Below are 19,499 nucleotides of genomic sequence, written 5' to 3' on the forward strand. Positions count from 1 at the left end.
GAATTGCGGGCAGGGGTTTCGCCAGTGGTTGACGTGTGCCAGGTTGGTCTTCCGGTGGGAATATGCAATAGCTGGGTTATGATGTGGGAACTCTGCAAGAAAGCCTGTACAGTCTCAATAATTGCATGCTGAGGTTTACCAGTGAGAAAGAGTGCAATACTGTTTGACAATGGGTAGGTGCCACCTTACCTTGGCCTCTGCCCATGCCAGCTGAGGGCCCCCTGTAAGTGAGCCACACTCCGAAGCTGGCAGGCTTTGCTCGATCCTGCCTCGAACACAAGCTTAGAAATCTGTTGTGCATCATCTTCAACCCACGGGGATTTCAGCCTGCCTTAGCCGGGCTCACAGCCCAGGGGTAGAGGGAAGGAACCAGATACCAAGGCAGAAGAGGAGACCTGTCTCTAAATCTTGACGTACAGAGGGGAACGGGCGTACAGACCCCTCAAAGCGGCCGCTCAGGTGAAGGGACTGCCAGGAAGGCAGACCGCGTGGTTGCTGTCATCGGCTATGGCACCGGCTGTGCGTAAAAACGAAATGGCGAGTCCTGCAAACCCTAAGTGAGGCTCCCCGTTGGAATATAGCCCACCGTTCCAAACAGGACGCACTGACCAGAAGGACGTGGATGTGTTTGAGGGAGTGCAGAGATGTTTCACCAGGATGTTACCTGCTCTGGAGAGTTTGAGTTCCGAGGAGAGGTTGGGTACAGTCGGATTATTTTCACTGGAAAGGCGAACGCAGAAGGAGTGGGGGTCGGTGTATGTGACCTGATGGAGGTCTACAAAATTTATGAGGGGCGTAGGTCGGGTAGGTAGTTCGAAGCTTTACTCCCAGGGTGGAAAGGTCAATAACAAGGGGGTACAAGTTGAAGACAAGAAGGAGGTGAAGGGGAGTGTTTGAGGGAGAAGCGTGGGGAAGATTCTCTCCTCCCAGAGGGTGCTAGGTGCCAAGTGAAGGTGCTGGAAGCAACATTTAAGGTGTATCTTGACTGGACCAGGTGAACGTGAGGCAAACAGAGCGATACAAACCACATGGGTAATCAGTCATAAGTAAGGTACAGGAGTTGGCGCAGGCTCGGTGGGCCAAAGGGCCTGTTGTTGTGTTGTATTGTGTTCTGTTTGTTCAGCTCACTTGCACATTCTCCAACCCCTTCCTTTTTTATAGCTCCCCGACTCGAACCACACTGTCAGCTGCATAGGGCCTCATCTCCGCAATTCTCTTCAGCTCTCCTCCTCTCTCTCTCTCTCTCTCTCTCTCTCTCTCTCTCTCTCTCTCCATCTCGCTCTCTCTCTCCCTCCCCCTCTCTCCTCTCTCTCTCCCCCATCTTTCTGTCTCTCTCTCTCGCTGTCTATCTCCCTCCCCTGTCTCTGTTTCTGTCTGTCTGTCTGTGTCTCTCTCTGTGTGACTCTCTCTCTCCCCTCTCTCTCTTTCTGCTCTCTTTCTCCCTGTCTCTCTCTCTCCTTTTTCTCTGTCTCTCTCTCTCTCCCCCCTCCCTCTGTCTCTGGCTCTTTCTCTCTCTCCTTTCTCTCTCTCTCTCACCGGTCTCTCTCTCCTCCCCTCTCTCTCCCTCTCTCCCCTCTCGCTCTGTCTCACCCTCTCTCTCTCTCCCCTCTCTCTCTCTCTCTCTCTCTCTCTCTCTCTCTTTCTCTCTCTCTCGGTTCCCCCCTCTCTCCACCCCTCTCTCGCTCTCTGTTTCTCTTTCTCTCTCTCTCTCTCTCTCTCTCTCTCACTGCTCTCTCTCTCTCTCTCTGTCTGTCTCTTCCCCCCCCACCCCTCCCTCTCTCTGTCTCTCCCCTCTGTCTCTTCTGTGCACTCTCCAAAGCATGCACACCCTTCTGGTCGTCTCCATAGCCCTACTAACCCCTCGTGCTCACTCCCTAGAGGTAGTAGGAAGGGGCAATTTGGGGAAACACTAGACGGTGAGGAACACCTTGCGGGGATAGAGGTGCTGTATTCTGAGGGGCCTTTGCGAGGCGTTCAGGCGTCTCAAACCTGCAGCGGCTCCCTTAGCAGGGCTAGGATTAAGGAACTGAGAGGTGGATGCTCGAAGCTGTGCTCTGGCATGTGCCTTGGAACAGCTTCCCCACTTGGACACAGTTCCCCACTCCCCTCTTGTCTGCAAAATAGCCTTGGGGCTGGGAAGCAGATGGCCTCTCTGTGGATGGGACAGGCGAAAGTAATCCGATAGGATTGCTCCCTCTTGCAGCCTGATGAGCTGTTAGCTATTATAGAGGCATCGGTGCCTCATTCGCAGAGTTGGAGTAAACATGGTCGTTGAGGCTTGTAGGTTCTTTACTCTGAGAGTGGTCGGGGTGTGGAATGCATTGCCAGAGAGGGTAGTGGAGTCGGCTTCATTAGGGGCATTTAAGCGGCTATTAGATAGGCATATGGATGATAGTATAAGGTAGCGGTGGAGGTTAGATAGACCTTAGGTTTCGGGTAAAAGTTCAGCACAACATCATGGGCCGAAGAGCCTGTACTGTTCTATGTTCTCATAGATGAGAATCCCTACAGTGTGGAAACAGGCCCTTCGGCCCAACAAGTCCACACTGACCCACAGAGCATCCAACGCACACCCATCCTCCTAAAACCCACCTAACCAGCACATCCCTGAACACTACAGGACAACTTAGCACGGCCAACCCACCCTAACCTGAGCATCTTTGGACTGTGGGGAGAAACCAGAGCACCCGGAGGAAACCCACGCAGACACCGGGAGAATGTGCAAACTCCGCACAGATACAGTGGCCGGAGGGTGGGATCGGACCCTGGCGCTGTGAGGCAGCAGTGCTAAGCACTGAGCTGCCGTTCCGCCCCGTTACAAGCCTATTTGGCACGATCAAATGGTGGAGCAAATTGGCTGGGCCGAGTGGCCTAATTCTGCTCCTACATCTTATGCCTTCAAGCATCTGTGAGGGGTTTGTTGGTTGGAACAAGAATACAGGTACATTTGCAGTTTGGGGAAGTTCATTTGAAGGAATACGGGCCCAACACAGGCAGGTGAGAGTGAGTTAGTTTGGGATCATGGTTGGCGGAGACTAGTCAGTTTGAAAGGTCAGTTTCGGTGCTGTGTGACTCTGTGACATTTCCAGTTCAAGAGCTCTGTGATATGTGTGGGTTTTTCGTTAACAACCCATTAGCCACACCTCTCACTATTCTCCCGACAGGATCAGGTAAATCGCCACAGGCTCGGACTTGGCCTGTTCTGTCTCGGACGATTCGAAACAGGACACGCCGGCAGGTTTTACAAGAACCAGTGCCTGGTGGAGTGAGTTTCCGGGCCTTGTAGGGTTCTCAGCTCCTTGCACACTGCACTATGTGATTAAAACCAGTTGCTGCTTCTACGTTTACACTTGGAAGGCGAGTGGTGCATTTTCTCTCTCTCTCTCTCTCTCTCTCTCTCTCTCTCACACAAACACCCACTGGTGCAGGCAACGGAAGTGTGTGTGTGTGTGTTTGTGTGTGTGTGTGTGTGTGTGTGTGTGTGTGTGTGTGTGTGTGTGTGTGTGTGTGTGTGTGTGTGTGTGTGTGTGTGTGTGTGTGTGTGTGTGTGAGAGAGAGAGTGAGTGTGTGTGTGTGAGAGAGAGAGAGTGTGTGTGAGTGTGTGTGGGAGAGAGAGAGTGTGTGAGTGTGTGTGAGAGAGAGAGAGTGTTTGTGTGTGAGAGAGAGAATGTGTGTGAGAGAGAGTGTGTGTGCGTGAGAGAGAGTGTGTGTGCGTGAGAGAGAGTGTGTGTGTGCGTGAGAGAGAGTGTGTGTGTGCGTGAGAGAGTGTGTGTGCATGTGAGAGAGTGTGTGTGCGTGAGTGTGTGTGCACAAGTGAGTGTGTGTGCGCGAGTGAGTGTGCGCGTATGAGAGAGTGTGTGTGTGTGTGCGCGCGCGTGCGTAGGATTGAATGTGCATGCACGAGATTGAGTGTGCGTGCACGAGAGTGAGTGTGCATACGTGAGATTGAGTGTGCGTGCGTGAGAGTGAGTGTGCGTGTTCCTCAATATTACAGTCAGCACTGCCAGCCCAGCTGCAGTGCAACATAGTCTTACGATATTTTGAAGTTGTAAACTTACGAAATTTGGGAGCTGGCAGGAGGCAGGGAGGGAGGGATCTGATCTTGTGATCAGGACCATATGATGCTTATCGGATGTTGAAGACAGGACGAGAACTGCTAAGAGTAGGACTTGTGCAGAGTTTGGCTGTCCCTGCTCACATTTCTATACTGCGTCTGAGATGGGAGATTATCAGGTCTGTTCTAATCTCTGACTCTTTCTTATTCCTAGTCCTCCAAAATCTGCTTTCAAAATCCTACCTCGCCCCGCTGTTTCAAAACAAAAATTCTCATTTTCCATTCATCCCAACCCCTCCGCCCTCTCTCCCCGTTCAACAGACAGACAGCATGTTTTTAAGGGTGTGTTTAGACTGGTGATTCTCATCTCGTACAGCCTTGTGAAACGGACAAGTCAGCTAGGTTGTGTTTGTTTTTCTGTGGTGGGTTTGATATGATGTTGTGGCTGTTCTGCAGAGTTGTTCCAGTGTGAAGGCACTGTCCAGAGTTTACTACTGTAAGTGTGCAAGAGTGTGTGTGTGTGGGTATGAGTGTGTGTGTATCTGTGTGTGTGTGTGTGTGTGTGTGTGTGTGTGAAAGTGCGTGTGTGAAAGCGTGTGTAAGTGTGTGTGTCAGAGGATGCATCTGTGTGAGAGTATGAGAGAGTACATGTGTGTGTGAGTTTGTGTGTTGTGTGTCTATGAGAGAGAGCATGTGTATGTATGAGAGAGCGTATGTATATGAGAGAACATGTGCATGCGTGTGAGAGAGAGAGTACGTGAGTGTGTGTGTGTGTGTGTGTGTGTGTGAAAGTGCGTGTGTGAAAGCGTGTGTAAGTGTGTGTGTCAGAGGATGCATCTGTGTGAGAGTATGAGAGAGTACATGTGTGTGTGAGTTTGTGTGTTGTGTGTCTATGAGAGAGAGCATGTGTATGTATGAGAGAGCGTATGTATATGAGAGAACATGTGCGTGCGTGTGAGAGAGAGAGTATGTGAGTGTGTGTGTGTGTGTGTGTGTGTGTGTGTATGTGTGTGTGTGTGTGTGTGTGTGTGTGTATTTGAAGGCAGGTTCGGTGAGACTGTGCAGGAGACAGCGTAAGCCCAGTGGGCTGTAGGCTTGGAGGCATGTGGTCTTCGGGTTTGAAAAGTCTCTGTTCCTTTGTTCTCTGTGAGGTGCCAGGTTAGGAAGGTTGGCATGCCACTCCCTCGCTGGGTTTGTTTGTCGGTCGGTGGGCGTGGAAGAATTGACCATCTCACTCAGGCTGCATTGTTGCTGAAGGATGCCACCCATGCCCCCAGTGGCCCTCCACGACACAACACCAGAGCTCAGTCCCACAAACGAATTTTGCGACGACTTTAAGACCCTGGAGGAAACCCTGCAGCGAATGTTCCTGCGCGCCTCACTGGGCATAAGTAGTACAGTGTGGGCGGAGTTGGGGAAGCAGAAGAGAGATCCTCTCCAAGAGGGGTGTGTGTGGTTGGGGGTGGGGTGGAGAAAATGACAGGTCAATATGAGAAGATGTGAAATTGTTCCTTTTTTAGCAGCGAGAAAAGAAAAGCAGAGTATTATTTAAATTGTGGGAGGCTAAGTTGCAGAGGGATTTAGATGTTTTGCTGTATGTTAAAATCCTGGTATGCTCTGTGCATGGTTTTATGAATGTGTCATCAGTGAAAGTTGGAGACTTTGACATTCACAAAATAAAGATCACAGAGTTGCACAGCACAAAAAAACAGACCCTTCGACCCAATGCGTCTGTGCCGACCAGGTGGGCCTGCAGTGATTGTAGTGAGGTCAGCCGTATGCGGACATCACAGAAGCTGCGTTTGGAGCTGGTAACCTGGTTCAGTCAGGGAGCTCTGGCTGACCCATAGAAACAGGAGTGTCAGAGATTTTGAGAGCTGGCTTTGAGGAAACCAGGCCAGTGTCAAGGGCTTTCCATGTGTAAAGGAAGAGTGGCTGGTGACAGGATACTGTCCTGTTCTTCCTGTCCTTTTTGCATTTGCCCCGTCCCTCTAAACCTTTCCTGTCCCCGTGTACCAGTGCAAATTTTTTAAAACTAGAATCCCGACAACGTGTGGAAGCAGAGCATGAAACCAGTCAAGTCCACACTGATCTCCGAACAGCATCCCACCCAGACCCATCCTCCCACCTTGTAACCCTGGATTTCCCACGGCCAATCCACCCTAATCCGCACATCCCTGGGCACTACGGGGCAATTTAGCACGGCCAATCCACCCTAATCCGCTCATCCCTGGGCACCACGGGACAATTTAGCACGGCCAATCCATCCTAACCCGCACATCCCTGGGCTCTACAGGACAATTTAGCACGGCCAATCCACCCTAACCCCCACATCCCTGGGCACAACGGGACAATTTATCACGGCCAATCCACCCTAACCCGCACATCCCTAGGCGCTACGGGACAATTTAGCATGGCCAATCCACCCTAACCCCCACATCCCTGGGCACTACGGGACAATTTAGCACGGCCAATCCACCCTAACCCGCACATCCCTGGGCACTACGGGACAATTTAGCACGGCCAATCCACCCTAACCCCCACATCCCTGGGCACAACGAGACAATTTAGCACGGCCAATCCACCCTAACCCACACATCCATGGGCACTGCGGGACAATTTAGCACGGCCAATCCACCCTAACCCGCACATCCCTGGGCACTACGGGACAATTTAGCACGGCCAATCCACCCTAACCCGCACATCCCTGGGCACTACGGGACAATTTAGCACGGCCAATCCACCCTAACCCGCACATCCCTGGGCACTACGGGACAATTTAGCACGGCCAATCCACCCTAACCCCCAGATCCCTGAGCACTACGGGACAATTTGGCACGGCCAGTCCCACCCTAACCCGCACATCCCTGGGCACTACGGGACAATTTAGCACGGCCAATCCACCCTAACCCGCACATCCCTGGGCACTATGGGACAATTTAGCACGGCCAATCCACCCTAACCCGCACATCCCTGGGCACTACGGGACAATTTAGCACGGCCAATCCACCCTAACCCCCACATCCCTGAGCACTACGGGACAATTTGGCACGGCCAGTCCCACCCTAACCCGCACATCCCTGGGCACTACGGGACAATTTGGCACGGCCAATCCACCCTAACCTGCACATCCCTGGGCACTATGGGACAATTTAGCACGGCCAGTCCCACCCTAACCCACACATCCCTGGGCACTACGGCACAATTTAGCACGGCCAATCCACCCTAACCCGCACATCCCTGGGCACTACGGCACAATTTAGCACGGCCAATCCACCCTAACCCGCACATCCCTGGGCACTACGGGACAATTCAGCACGGCCAATCCACCCTAACCCGCACATCCCTGGGCACTACGGGACAATTTAGCACGGCCAATCCACCCTAACCCGCACATCCCTGGGCACTACGGGACAATTTATCACGGCCAGTCCCACCCTAACCCGCACATCCCTGGGCACTACGGGACAATTTGGCACGGCCAGTCCCACCCTAACCCACACATCCCTGGGCACTACGGGGCAATTTAGCACGGCCAATCCACCGTAACCCGCACAGAGGCGGGTGCACAAAGAGGCAGGTAAACCTAGAGACTGTGCAGAAAGACGAAATCAGCATTGAAGTGTGAAATCTGAGAGGCCGGTTCAGAATGTCTGATAACAGCAGGGAAGGAGCTGGTGTCAAACATGATATGGCGCGTGTTTCAGCATTGGTCTGACGGGGAGAGATTGGTGGAGGTTAAAACCAGGTTTCTGTACGTGATGCATACAGCAATTAAATCAGCCGAAATTGGTGGGTCCGATCTGTAACAGATCTGGGGGAGAAATCTGGCAACGAACATCACCCCATGTTATTTTATAAACTTCCAACAAGATCACCTCTCATACTGGAGCACCCCAGAGGTAACTCACTCAGACCCACTCAGGGGAGAAATTGCAAACTCCACACAGACAGTCGCCCGAGGGTGGAATCGAACCTGGGTCCCCAGGCACCATGAGGCCAAGGCGGTTTGACCATGCTAAATTGTCCCATAGTGCCCAGGGATGTGCGGGTTAGGGTGGATTGGCCGTGCTAAATTGTACCATAGTGCCCAGGGATGTGCGGGTTAGGGTGGATTGGCCGTGCTAAATTGTCCCGTAGTGCCCAGGGATGTGCGGGTTAGGGTGGATTGGCCGTGCTAAATTGTCCCGTAGTGCCCAGGGATGTGCGGGTTAGGGTGGATTGGCCGTGCTAAATTGTCCCGTAGTGCCCAGGGATGTGCGGGTTAGGGTGGGATTGGCCATGCTAAATTGTCCCGTAGTGCCCGGGGATGTGCGGGTTAGGGTGGATTGGCCTTGCTAAATTGTCCCGTAGTGCCCAGGGAAGTGCAGGTTAGGGTGGGTTGGCTGTGCTAAATTGCCCCGTAGTGCCCAGGGATGTGCGGGTTAGGGTGGATTGGCCGTGCTAAATTGTCCCATAGTGCCCAGGGATGTGCGGATTAGTGTGGATTGGCTGTGCTAAATTGTCCCGTAGTGCCCAGGGATGTGCGGGTTAGGGTGGATTGGCCGTGCTAAATTGTCCCATAGTGCCCAGGGATGTGTGGGTTAGGGTGTATTGGCCGTGCTAAATTGTCCCGTAGTGCCCAGGGATGTGCGGGTTAGGGCGGTTTGGCCGTGCTAAATTGTCCTGTGGTGCCCAGGGATGTGCGGGTTAGGGTGGGTTGGCCGTGCTAAATTGTCCTGTGGTGCCCAGGGATGTGCGGGTTAGGGTGGATTGGCCGTGCTAAATTGTCCCGTAGTGCCCAGGGATGTGCGGGGTGGCTGATTAGCCGTGGGCAATGCAGAGTTGCAGGGATGGGGCAGGAATCGTGTGTCCGGGTGGGATGCTGTTCGGAGGGTCAGTGTGGACTCCTTGGACCGAAAGGCCAGCTTGTGCACTGTAGGGATTCGATGGCCCAGAGTCCGATAGGCGTTGGAGTCGATGGGCCAAGTGGCCTCCTTCCAGACTGTCGGGATTCTCTGACGTGCCTCCGACAATGCAGCAGTGCCACAGCGAGAGCAGCGCCTCTGTCCAGGCTAAGTGAGGGATTGGGGGAGCTGTACAAGGCTGGGCCAGTGACCCGTTCCTTCACTTGGTGGTTGATGCTGCTTAATGGGGATCGTCGGCTTTGCTTGCAGGTTAAAGGTGACGAGTTAATCATTTGTCTCCCACAGTGTCTGACTAACCTTGACTGAGTCTGTGCTTTCAGACAGAGGTAAAGATAAACTGAGAGCAGAGAACAATTACTGACAGTATGTTACCTCACCAGTGCTGCTGTGGGAAATAGCTGAGGCACTGTTCTGGGAAATGAAGTCTTCCACCTCTTCTGAGCTCTGAGCATGTGCTTGGGTGAGAAGGAGTTGATGAACTGCAGGCGTTGGCTCTTACTGTGATAGGTTTACCCGCCTCTGATCTCCTCACCCCATCCTGCTCTCCACTGTGCCCAGAAATACAGCTACCATCCCCACGGACTGGGCCTCACCCAGGTTGGGAGTTTGAATGTCAACTCCCTGCTCCAGGCCGACATTCCTCTACTGACGGTGCGCTGCATTGTCAGAGGGTCAGTGCTGAGGGAGCAGGCATTGTCAGAGGGTCAGCGCTGAGGGAGCAGACACTGTCAGAGGGTCAGCGCTGAGGGAGCAGGCATTGTCGGAGGGTCAGCGTTGAGGGAGCGGGCACTGTCAGAGGGTCAGCGCTGAGGGAGCGGGCACGGTTGGAGGGTCAGCGCCGAGGGAGCGGGCACTGTCAAAGGGTCAGTGCTGAGGGAGTGGGCACTGTTGGAGGGTCAGCACTGGGGGAGCAGTCGCTGTTGGAGGGTCAGTGCTGGGGGAGTGGGCACTGTTGGAGGGTCAGCGCTGGGGGAGCAGGCATTGTCGGAGGGTCAGCGTTGAGGGAGCGGGCACTGTCAGAGGGTCAGCGCTGAGGGAGCGGGCACGGTTGGAGGGTCAGCGCCGAGGGAGCGGGCACTGTCAAAGGGTCAGTGCTGAGGGAGTGGGCACTGTTGGAGGGTCAGCGCTGGGGGAGCAGTCGCTGTTGGAGGGTCAGTGCTGGGGGAGCAGTCGCTGTTGGAGGATCAGCGTTGAGGGAGCAGGCACTGTCGGAGGATCAGCGTTGAAGGAGCAGGCACTGTCAGAGGATCAGCGTTGAGGGAGCAGTCGCTGTTGGAGGGTCAGTGCCAAGGGAGTGGGCACTGTCGAAGGGTCAGTGCCGAGGGAACAGGCACCGTTGAAGGGTCAGCGCTGAGGGAGTGGAGGAAAGGCAAACCGGGGAGGACTTTATACACTTAATGGTAAGGTCCTGGGGAGCGTTGCTGAACAGAGAGATCTTGGGGGGTCAGGTTCATTGCTCCTTGAAAGTGGAGTTGCAGGTAGACAGGGCGGTGAGGAAGGCGTTCGGTACGCTTGCCTTTATGGGTCAGTGCATTGAGTAGAGGGAGTTGGGAGGGTCATGTTGCAGCTGTACAGGACATTGGTTAGGGCCACTTTGGGAACACTGTGTTCAATCCCGGTCTCCCTGCTACAGGAAGGATGTTGTGAAAGTGTCAGAAAAGATTTACCGGGATGTCGGAGGGTTTGAGCTACAGGGAGAGGCTGGGGCTGTTTTCCCCGGAGCGTCGGAGGCTGAGGGGGGGACCTTATAGAGGCTTATAAAACCATGAGGGGCATGGATAGACAAGGTCTTTTCCCCCAGGGGTAGGGGGGTCCAAAACTAGAGGGGCATAGGTTTAAGGTGAGAGGGGAAAGGGACCTGAGGGGTAACTTTTTCACACAGAGGGTGGTGTGTGTATGGAAGGAGGAAGTGGGTGGGGGCTGGTACAGTTACAGCATTTAAAAGGCATTGGGATGGGGACATGGATAGGAAGGGGTTAGAGGGATAGGGGGGCAAATGCTGGCAAATGGCAACTTAATTTAGGATTTCTGGGTCGGCAGAGATAGGTTGGGCCGAAGGGCCTGTTTCCATGCTGCACAGCTCTATGACTCTAAATGGGACTGGATTAATTTGGGATATCTGGGTCTGCATGGACCAGTTGGGCCGAAGGGCCTGTTTCCATGCTGCACAGCTCTATGACTTAAGGAGAAGGATATTCGTCATCCTCCCGGGGTCTGGCCTACACGTGACCCGAGACCCACGGCAATCTGGTTGACTCTTAGCTGGGTTCAGGGCAGAATGGGCCTGGGAAATGCGTGCTGGGCCTAGCCCACGTCCCCATGATAGAAACCGAGAACTGAAAAAGTAGTGTCTGTTTTTGGCGGGGGTCGGGGGGAGTCGGGGGGAAATAGTGTCCATGCTGACCATCATTGTCGGTGACAAATACCCACGGGTGGGGTAGGGGGGGTTGGTCGCAGGTGTTGAAACGGCCACCCTCACTCAGTGTGGGCCCACGCATGACTCCAGTCCACTGCACACACCATCTGAAACAGCGAGAGTTTCATTTGAAGGGGCACTGGGCACCCATATCCCAGGAGCAAAGAGAGACATTTCAGAAACACTCGAGTATCGCTCCTAGGAAGTACTTCAGGTCGTTTTGTTGCTGTATCAAAGGGGAACTGATAGGTTAGCTATCAGCAAGGAACGGACCTTGGACTCTTGCTCTCGTTGCAACCTGTACTGTTTTGAGTACTTGGAAAACTCCACACGAGCGTCTCTGTCAGGCTGTTGGCAGGGGCTGTCATTGATGCTGGTCAACTAAACGAGAAGGAGACAAAGCAGAGACAGTAGGAACTGCAGATGCTGGAGAATCTGAGATAACAAGGTGTGGAGCTGGATGAACACAGGAGGCTGAGCAGCATCAGAGGAGCAGGAAAGCTGATGTTTCGGGCCTCGACCCTTCAGACGCTTTCTGAAGATGGGTCTAGGCCCGAAACATCAGCTTTCCTGCTCCTCTGATGCTGCTTGAAGAAGGGTCTAGGCCCGAAACGTCAGCTTTCCTGCTCCTCTGATGCTGCTTAGCCTGCTGTGTTCATCCAGCTCTACACCTTGTTATCTTGGAGACAAACCAGGTCAGGGTGATGCGTTGGGGAGGGGGGAGAGATGTTGGATTTGAGCTGTTCATTTCAACAATGGTGTTGCATGAACTGCATAGATATCTGTGTTAGCTTTGGGGAGCAGAATTCCTGCTCCAAGAACAGCCTGTTTTGACACTGGGAATGCTGCCTGACTCTGCATGCGAACTGGAACCTTTCCAGTTTGCTTCAGTGAAACTGGTTAGGACGTTACATCTGTATCTAAAGATTTGAAGGATCTATCTGTGCAACGTTCTGAATGGAAGTTCCCAGACTCCATTGTGCTGTTGAGTGTGTGTCGGGAGTTCCGTTATCCATCACCATCTCTTCCTTGCTCTTGCTGTTTATTCGCACACTGGGCTATTTTTGAATTCACTCACGGGCTGGACCAGCTTTCGTTCTCAGTCTTGACTTCCTCCTCAGACACTGGTGGGTAAGCTGCCTCCCAGAAGTGTCTGAATAGTTTCTGTCTTTCTTATTGAAGTCAGTTCTTAAACTGAGAGCTACTTCAGCGCCAGGCCGCACTGTCCTTTCCCCGAGCATGTGTTTCCTTCTCTCTGTTCGGTCCCTCTCTCACATTCAGTGGTGTTAAAATAGCCCTCCCCCTGCACAGCATCTGAGATGTTCATCTCCTGTTGGTATTCTCTGCTGTGTTAGTCCCTGTACACTGCCAAGAGATAGGGAGGGGGTGTAGGGGGCTGGGAGGAGGTGAGAGAGATAGCGAGGGGGTGTAGGGGGCTGGGAGGAGGTGAGAGAGATAGCGAGGGGGTGTAGGGGGCTGGGAGGAGGTGAGAGAGATAGGGAGGGGGTGTTGGTGGCTGGGAGGAGGTGAGAGAGATAGCGTGGGGGTGTAGGGGGCTGGGAGGAGGTGAGAAAGATAGCGAGGGGGTGGGGGGGGGGTGACATAGGTAGGGTTTAAGACCTGGAGCAGATGACAGGAGGCGCAGTGAACGCTGAGGTGCCCAGCTTCCAGCCCGCAGTGAGATATTGAACGCTGTGAGGGTGAGCTAAGACACGCTCCCCCTACCTCAGGCCAGAAGGAGCCCCTGAGGAACTGACAGAGCAGCAGTAAGTACAGTGCAGACCACTCTTTAAAATGGAGCCTGGGCCCATCTTCTTTGCTCTGCGCAACAGATTGATTCCAAATGTTCTTGGGAGCTGAGGCCAGGGAAGTGAATCATTTGAAAAGTATGTCTTTGTCTTTACTGACTGTGTCGTGGCTTGCATTGAGCTGGAAGTTATGTGCTGTGTGTCGTTGAGGCTTGTGTACAGATAAGGAGCCTCAAATTCGTTTCTTTCCAAAGTCTGGTAGGGGCACGAGGTCCCTGCGTATTTTGCCAGTGGCCTGTGCGCTGTTGTGTGCCCTCCTTCCGTGAAGGGCTTGGGCAACAAGAGATGTGATGCCAGCATTTCTGCCATGCTCACTGCCTGAACAAACAGCTTTCACCCTTTCGATGCTGTTCTCAGCGGGCTGGAGAATTCCTCCCAGCGTTTTGTGTTGTGGGCAAGGTCTGTCACTCGGGGAGTTTTGGGGGGAGTGGGGGCGGCAGAGTAGGAATCCGAAGGTTACAGGAAAAGGACAGGAAAGCCGACGTGACGAATCTCGGACCCACTTGATTGGCGGAGCAGGCCCACATCGGCTCCTGTTGCTTCTGGCCAGCTTTTGTTGACACAGCTTTGAGCACAGAGTGCACCTTTCGGGAGGCAGTGCACAGTAGGTTCGCTGAGATGGTCCCCAGGATGTGGGAGGGACTGCCGCATGAGCAAAGGTTGGGAGTTGACTTGTGGGAGTTTAGCTGAACGAGAGGCGATCTCATTGAAACACATCGGGTCGCCAACACACACAAAGGAGGTGCAGGAAAAGGCCATTCGGCCCTTTGAGCCTCCACAACCATTCGCTTCGATCATGGCTGACCATGCAATTTCAGCTCCTGCTCCTGCTTTCTCTTCCCATTCGCCTTCATCCCTTTTATCTGCAAGGGCCACGGCCCGGTGGTTGTATCCGGTGAACGGGCGTCAACAGCTTCCTGCGGGAGAGGATTCCGCAGGTTCCCAGCCCTCTGAGTGAAGAAACGTTTCCTCTTCTCAGTCGTGAGCGGCTTACTCAGAATTATGGAAGCCCAACAGTGCGGAAGCAGGCAATTCGGCCCATTGAGTCTATACCAAGCCTCCAAAGAGTATCCCGATCAGACCTACCCCCTTACCCCGTCCCTGTGATCTTGCATTTCCCATGGTTAATCCACCCTAACCCGCACATCCCTGGGCACTATGGGACAATTTAGCACGGCCAATCCACCCTAACCCGCACATCCCTGTGCACTACGGGACAATTTAGCACGGCCAATCCACCCTAACCCGCACATCCCTGGGCACTATGGGACAATTTAGCACGGCCAATCCACCCTAACCCGCACATCCCCGGGCACTACGGGACAATTTAGCACGGCCAATCCACCCTAACCCGCACATCCCTGGGCACTACGGGACAATTTAGCACGGCCAATCCACCCTAACCCGCACATCCCCGGGCTCTACGGGACAATTTAGCACGGCCAATCCACCCTAACCCGCACATCCCTGGGCACTACGGGACAATTTAGCACGGCCAATCCACCCTAACCCGCACATCCCCAGGCACTACGGGACAATTTAGCACGGCCAATCCACCCTAACCCGCACATCCCCGGGCACTACGGGACAATTTAGCACGGCCAATCCACCCTAACCCGCACATCCCCGGGCTCTACGGGACAATTTAGCACGGCCAATCCACCCTAACCCGCACATCCCTGGGCACTACGGGACAATTTAGCACGGCCAATCCACCCTAACCCGCACATCCCCGGGCACTACGGGACAATTTAGCACGGCCAATCCACCCTAACCCGCACACCCCTGGGCACTACAGGATAATTTAGCACGGCCAATCCACCCTAACCCACACATCCCTGGGCACTACGGGACAATTTAGCACGGCCAATCCACCCTAACCCACACATCCCTGGGCTCTACGGGACAATTTAGCACGGCCAATCCACCCTAACCCGCACATCTCTGGGCACTACGGGGCAATTTAGCACGGCCAATCCACCCTAACCCACACATCCCTGGGCACTACGGGATAATTTAGCACGGCCAACCCACCCTAACCCGCACATCCCTGGGCTGTACGGGACAATTTAGCACTGCCAACCCACCCCAACCCGCACATCCCTGGGCACTACGGGACAATTTAGCATGGCCAATCCTACCCTAACCCGCACACTCCTGGGCACTACAGGATAATTTAGCACGGCCAATCCACCCTAACCCGCACATCCCTGGGCACTACGGGACAATTTAGCGCGGCCAATCCACCCTAACCCACACATCCCTGGGCACTACAGGACAATTTAGCACGGCCAACCCACCCTAACCCGCACATCCCTGGGCACTACGGGACAATTTAGCACGGCCAACCCACCCTAACCCGCACATCCCTGGGCACTACGGGACAATTTAGCACGGCCAATCCACCCTAACCCGCACATCCCTGGGCTCCAAGGGATAATTTATCACGGCCAATACACCCTAACCCGCACATCCCTGGGCACTAAGGGACAATTTAGCACGGCCAATCCACCCTAACCCACACATCCCTGGGCTCTACGGGATAATTTATCACGGCCAATCCACCCTAACCTGCACATCTTTGGACTGTGGGAGGAAACCGTAGCACCCGGAGGAAACCCACACAGACATGGGGAAAATGTACAGACTCCACACAGACACAGTTGCCCGGGATCGAACCCAGGTCCTTGGCACTGTGAGGCGGCTATACTAACCACTGTGCCACCATTCTGCCCATTATTCTTAGACTGTGCCCTCCCCCAACCCCGGTTCTGGACTTCCCCAACTTCGGGAACATCCCTCCCACATCTAGCCTGTTCAGCCCCATCAGGATTTTATAGATTTCTGTGACATTCCTCTCCTCATTTTTGTAAATTCCAGCGAGTGCAAGCCCAGTCGATCCAGCCTTTCCTCATGTGTCAGCCCTGCCATCCCAGGAGTCAGTCTGGTGAAACTTTGCTGGACTCCCTCAATAGCAAGAGTGTCCCTTCCTCAAACTAGGATTCTTGAGGATCCTGAGAGGCCCCATGTTGTTGGGGATGCTTCCCCTCATGGGAGCATCTGGGACCAGAGGGCACAGAGGGCCAATTTTAAGACTGAGATGAGGAAGAATTACTACTCTTAGAGGGTTGAGGGTCTTTGGACCTCCGTGTTGCAGAGAGCTGTTGGGGGGTGGGGGTGCGCAGGGACCTTGTGCGTATTTAAAGCAGAGATTGTCGATCAGTTGGGGAACTGATGGAAAAGACAGGAAAGTGGATGTGAGGAATGTTAGATCTTGGATCTGTTGAATGGCGGAGTTTGAGGGGCCGATGGGCCTATTCCTGTTGTTTTATGGTCATACTTCCAGCGCAGGCCTAAGCCATTCAGCCCCTGGAGCCTGCTTTGATTTTGAATATGATCTTATGGAGCCGTCGTGCTGCACAGCCCCCTTGGTACGTCTCGTCAATTTCCAAAATGCAGCTCCTCACATTTATCTAAATTAAACTCCACCTGCCGCTCCTCGGACCCGTCTGCTCGAGGTCTCGTGACCTTCTTCGCTGTCGGCCTCGACTCCACTTTCCTGCCTGCTCCCCGTCACCTTTCATCCTGATAAAGAAACCTGTCTGTCTCCTCAAATGTCCCTCAGCGTCCCTGGCATTTGCCACACTCTGGGGGACCCTTTGAGAGAAGAAAACATCAAGCCACGTCACTTGTGGGTCTTTTCTTCCCCAGCATCTCTAGTCTGTTCTGAAATTCCTCATTCCTGCAACTAGACTGGAGGAAGAGGAAATGTGACTGTTTTCCCAGTTGGATATTGCTAGCACCTAGTGGTATTTTTGTGACGCTTGGGTTAGGGACACTCGGATTTGATTTGATTTGTTATTGTCACATGTACCTAAATGCAGTGAACAGTTTTGTTTTGCGTGCAGTGCATACAAAGTGTATCAGGGTAATAGAACAGAGCGAGGAATACTATGTGAGATAACGCGGTGTAGAGCTGGATGAACACAGCAGGCCAAGCAGCATCAGAGGAGCAGGAAGACCGGTGCTTTGGGTCTGGACCCTTCTTCAGAATGGAGATGATCAATCTGAAGGAGGGTCCAGACCAGAAACCTCAGCTTTCCTGCTCCTCTGATGCTGCTCGGCCAGCTGTGTTCCTCCAGCTCTACACCTTGTTATCTCAGATTCCCCAGCATCTGCAGTTCCTACTATCTCTGCCTCAAAGTCTTTCTGATCTGTCCATCCTTTGCTTGCTGTGATCTGCCTGTACAACTCGGAAACAAGGCTAATTTCGTAAACAAAACAGAGCCTAAACTGTGTATGGAGCATACCCTGAAGAAGGGCCCTGACCCGAAACGTCAGCTTTCCTGCTCCTCTGATGCTGCTGGGCCTGCTGTGTTCATCCAGCTCCGCACCGTGTTATCTCAGATTCTCCAGCATCTGCAGTTCCCAGTATCTCTGAGGAATACTGTGTAATGGGTTGCTTTATGAGCAGTGAGATCAACATTTGAAATTTGAGAACTCCATTCAGAACCCTAGTAACAGTGGGGTAGAAGCTGTTCTTGAATCTGTCCGAAAGTGTATTGAAGCTTTTGTATCTCCTGCCTGTCAGAAGAGGTTGGAAGGGATTACAACCGGGGTGAGAGGCCTCTTTGATAAAGTTGACTGCCTTTCCGAGGCAGCGAGAAGTGTCGATGCAATCAGTGGGTGGGAGATTGGCTTGTGTGCTCACAGCTCTGTTCACTGGAGGTTGAGAGACAACCTTAATGAGGGATATAGATGGAGTTAATGGCAGCTGTGCCTGGTAGGTGGTAGGGGGATTTCAAAACTAGGGAGTGCGTTTTTAAGGTGAGAGGAAAGAGATTTTAAAAAAAAGACACAGGGGCAGTTTTTTTTACACTGGGGGCGGGTGGAACTTTCCGAGGAACTGGTGGATGTGTGTACAGTTACAGCGTTTAAAAGACATTTGGATCAGTACATGAATGGGAAAGGTTCGGAGGGATAGGGGCCAGGAGCAGGCAGGTGGGACTAGTTTAGTTTGGGATTATGGTCGCCACAGACTGGTTGGATCGAAGGGCCTGTTGCCATGCTGCATGGCTGTAAACCCTCACTTAAGAATCCTGAGGGTCGGTGTGGACTCGACGGGCCGAATGGCCTGCTTCCACACTGCAGGGGGGATTCTACGATCCTGCATATCCTCGCACCACTGTAGATAACCCCACACCTGTGCCTTTCATATTCTGTTTTCCAGCCCTTAATCAATGATGCCCAAATCTCCCTGTATCTGAGCCTTTTCCCAACCTGATTCCTGGGATGAAGGTGCAGAGAGAGACCAGATCCGTTAGCACTATATTCACTGGGAATTTAGAAGGATGAGGGGCAGGAGTTGGGGGTGTGTGAAATCACGCAGAAGCCTGTAAAATTCTACCAGAGAAAAGTCAGAAAGGATGTTCCCAGTGATCGAGAGGAGTCTCTTTCCCTCTTTCTCTCTCTCTCACACACAATCTCTCTTCCACACACTCTCTCTCACATACACATTCTCTCTCTCTCTCTCTCTGTCACACACACTGTCACACTCTCTGTCTCTCTCACACACTCACCTTCTCTCACACACACTCTCTCACACTCTGTCTCTTTCACACTCTCTCTCACACTCTTTCTCACACTCTCTCTCACACTCTCTCTCTCTCACGCGCACACACACTCTCACTCTCTCTCACATACACACTCTCTCTCTCACACACATACACACTCTCTCTCTCACACACACACACTCTCTCTCTCTCTCACACACACACTCTCACTCTCACTCTCTCTCACACACACTCTGTCTCTCTCACTCTCTCTCACACGCACACTCTCTTTCACACACACACACACACACACACACAAACTCTCTCTCTCTCTCTCTCTCTCTCTCACACACACACATACAGTCCAGAACCAGGGAGACTGGGGAGGCCTGTGGGATTCTCTGCCCACAGAACGGGTCAGGGCCAGAACATTGGAATGTTTTCAAGGAGGAGTTGGACATAGATCTAAAGGGGACTAAGTGGGGAACTGGGTTGGACATCGACCTGTTGAGCGGGCCAGCAGACTAGAGAGGACAGAATGGCCTACGCCTGCTCGGAAGGCACAAGGAAGGGCACGCCTCTGTTGACATGCAGAAACTGTGCGGACAACCAGCTCGGCTCTTAAAGAGGAACTTCTAAGCCCGGCCTGTTGTTAGCAAGGATGGTCTTGGAGACATGGCGGCGTCTGTAATCCTCTCTGCCCGAGGAACGCCGTCACTCGGACAGACACCAGAGTGCGTCGTGGTGGCCTGAAAGCCCACG

The 19,499-nt window shown here is 53.2% G+C and overlaps 1 protein-coding gene across 5 annotated transcripts in view; it reads left to right on the top strand.

Annotated features, from left to right (window-relative positions):
* The window catches only part of shc1 (SHC (Src homology 2 domain containing) transforming protein 1), a 181,610-nt gene that overhangs the window by 70,179 nt on the left and 91,932 nt on the right, over positions 1 to 19,499 (top strand). Inside the window, exon 1 of one of the 5 annotated variants that reach the window (XM_059643001.1) lies at positions 4,215 to 4,233. The exons of the other annotated variants lie outside the window; for them this stretch is intronic. The gene's annotated coding sequence lies outside the window, so the exon portion shown is untranslated. Of the gene's footprint in view, positions 1 to 4,214; positions 4,234 to 19,499 lie in introns of those variants that run through there. 5 annotated transcript variants of the gene reach the window in all.

The sequence above is a fragment of the Stegostoma tigrinum genome, chromosome 47 (assembly GCF_030684315.1).
Source record: "Stegostoma tigrinum isolate sSteTig4 chromosome 47, sSteTig4.hap1, whole genome shotgun sequence".
Lineage (NCBI taxonomy): Eukaryota > Metazoa > Chordata > Chondrichthyes > Orectolobiformes > Stegostomatidae > Stegostoma > Stegostoma tigrinum.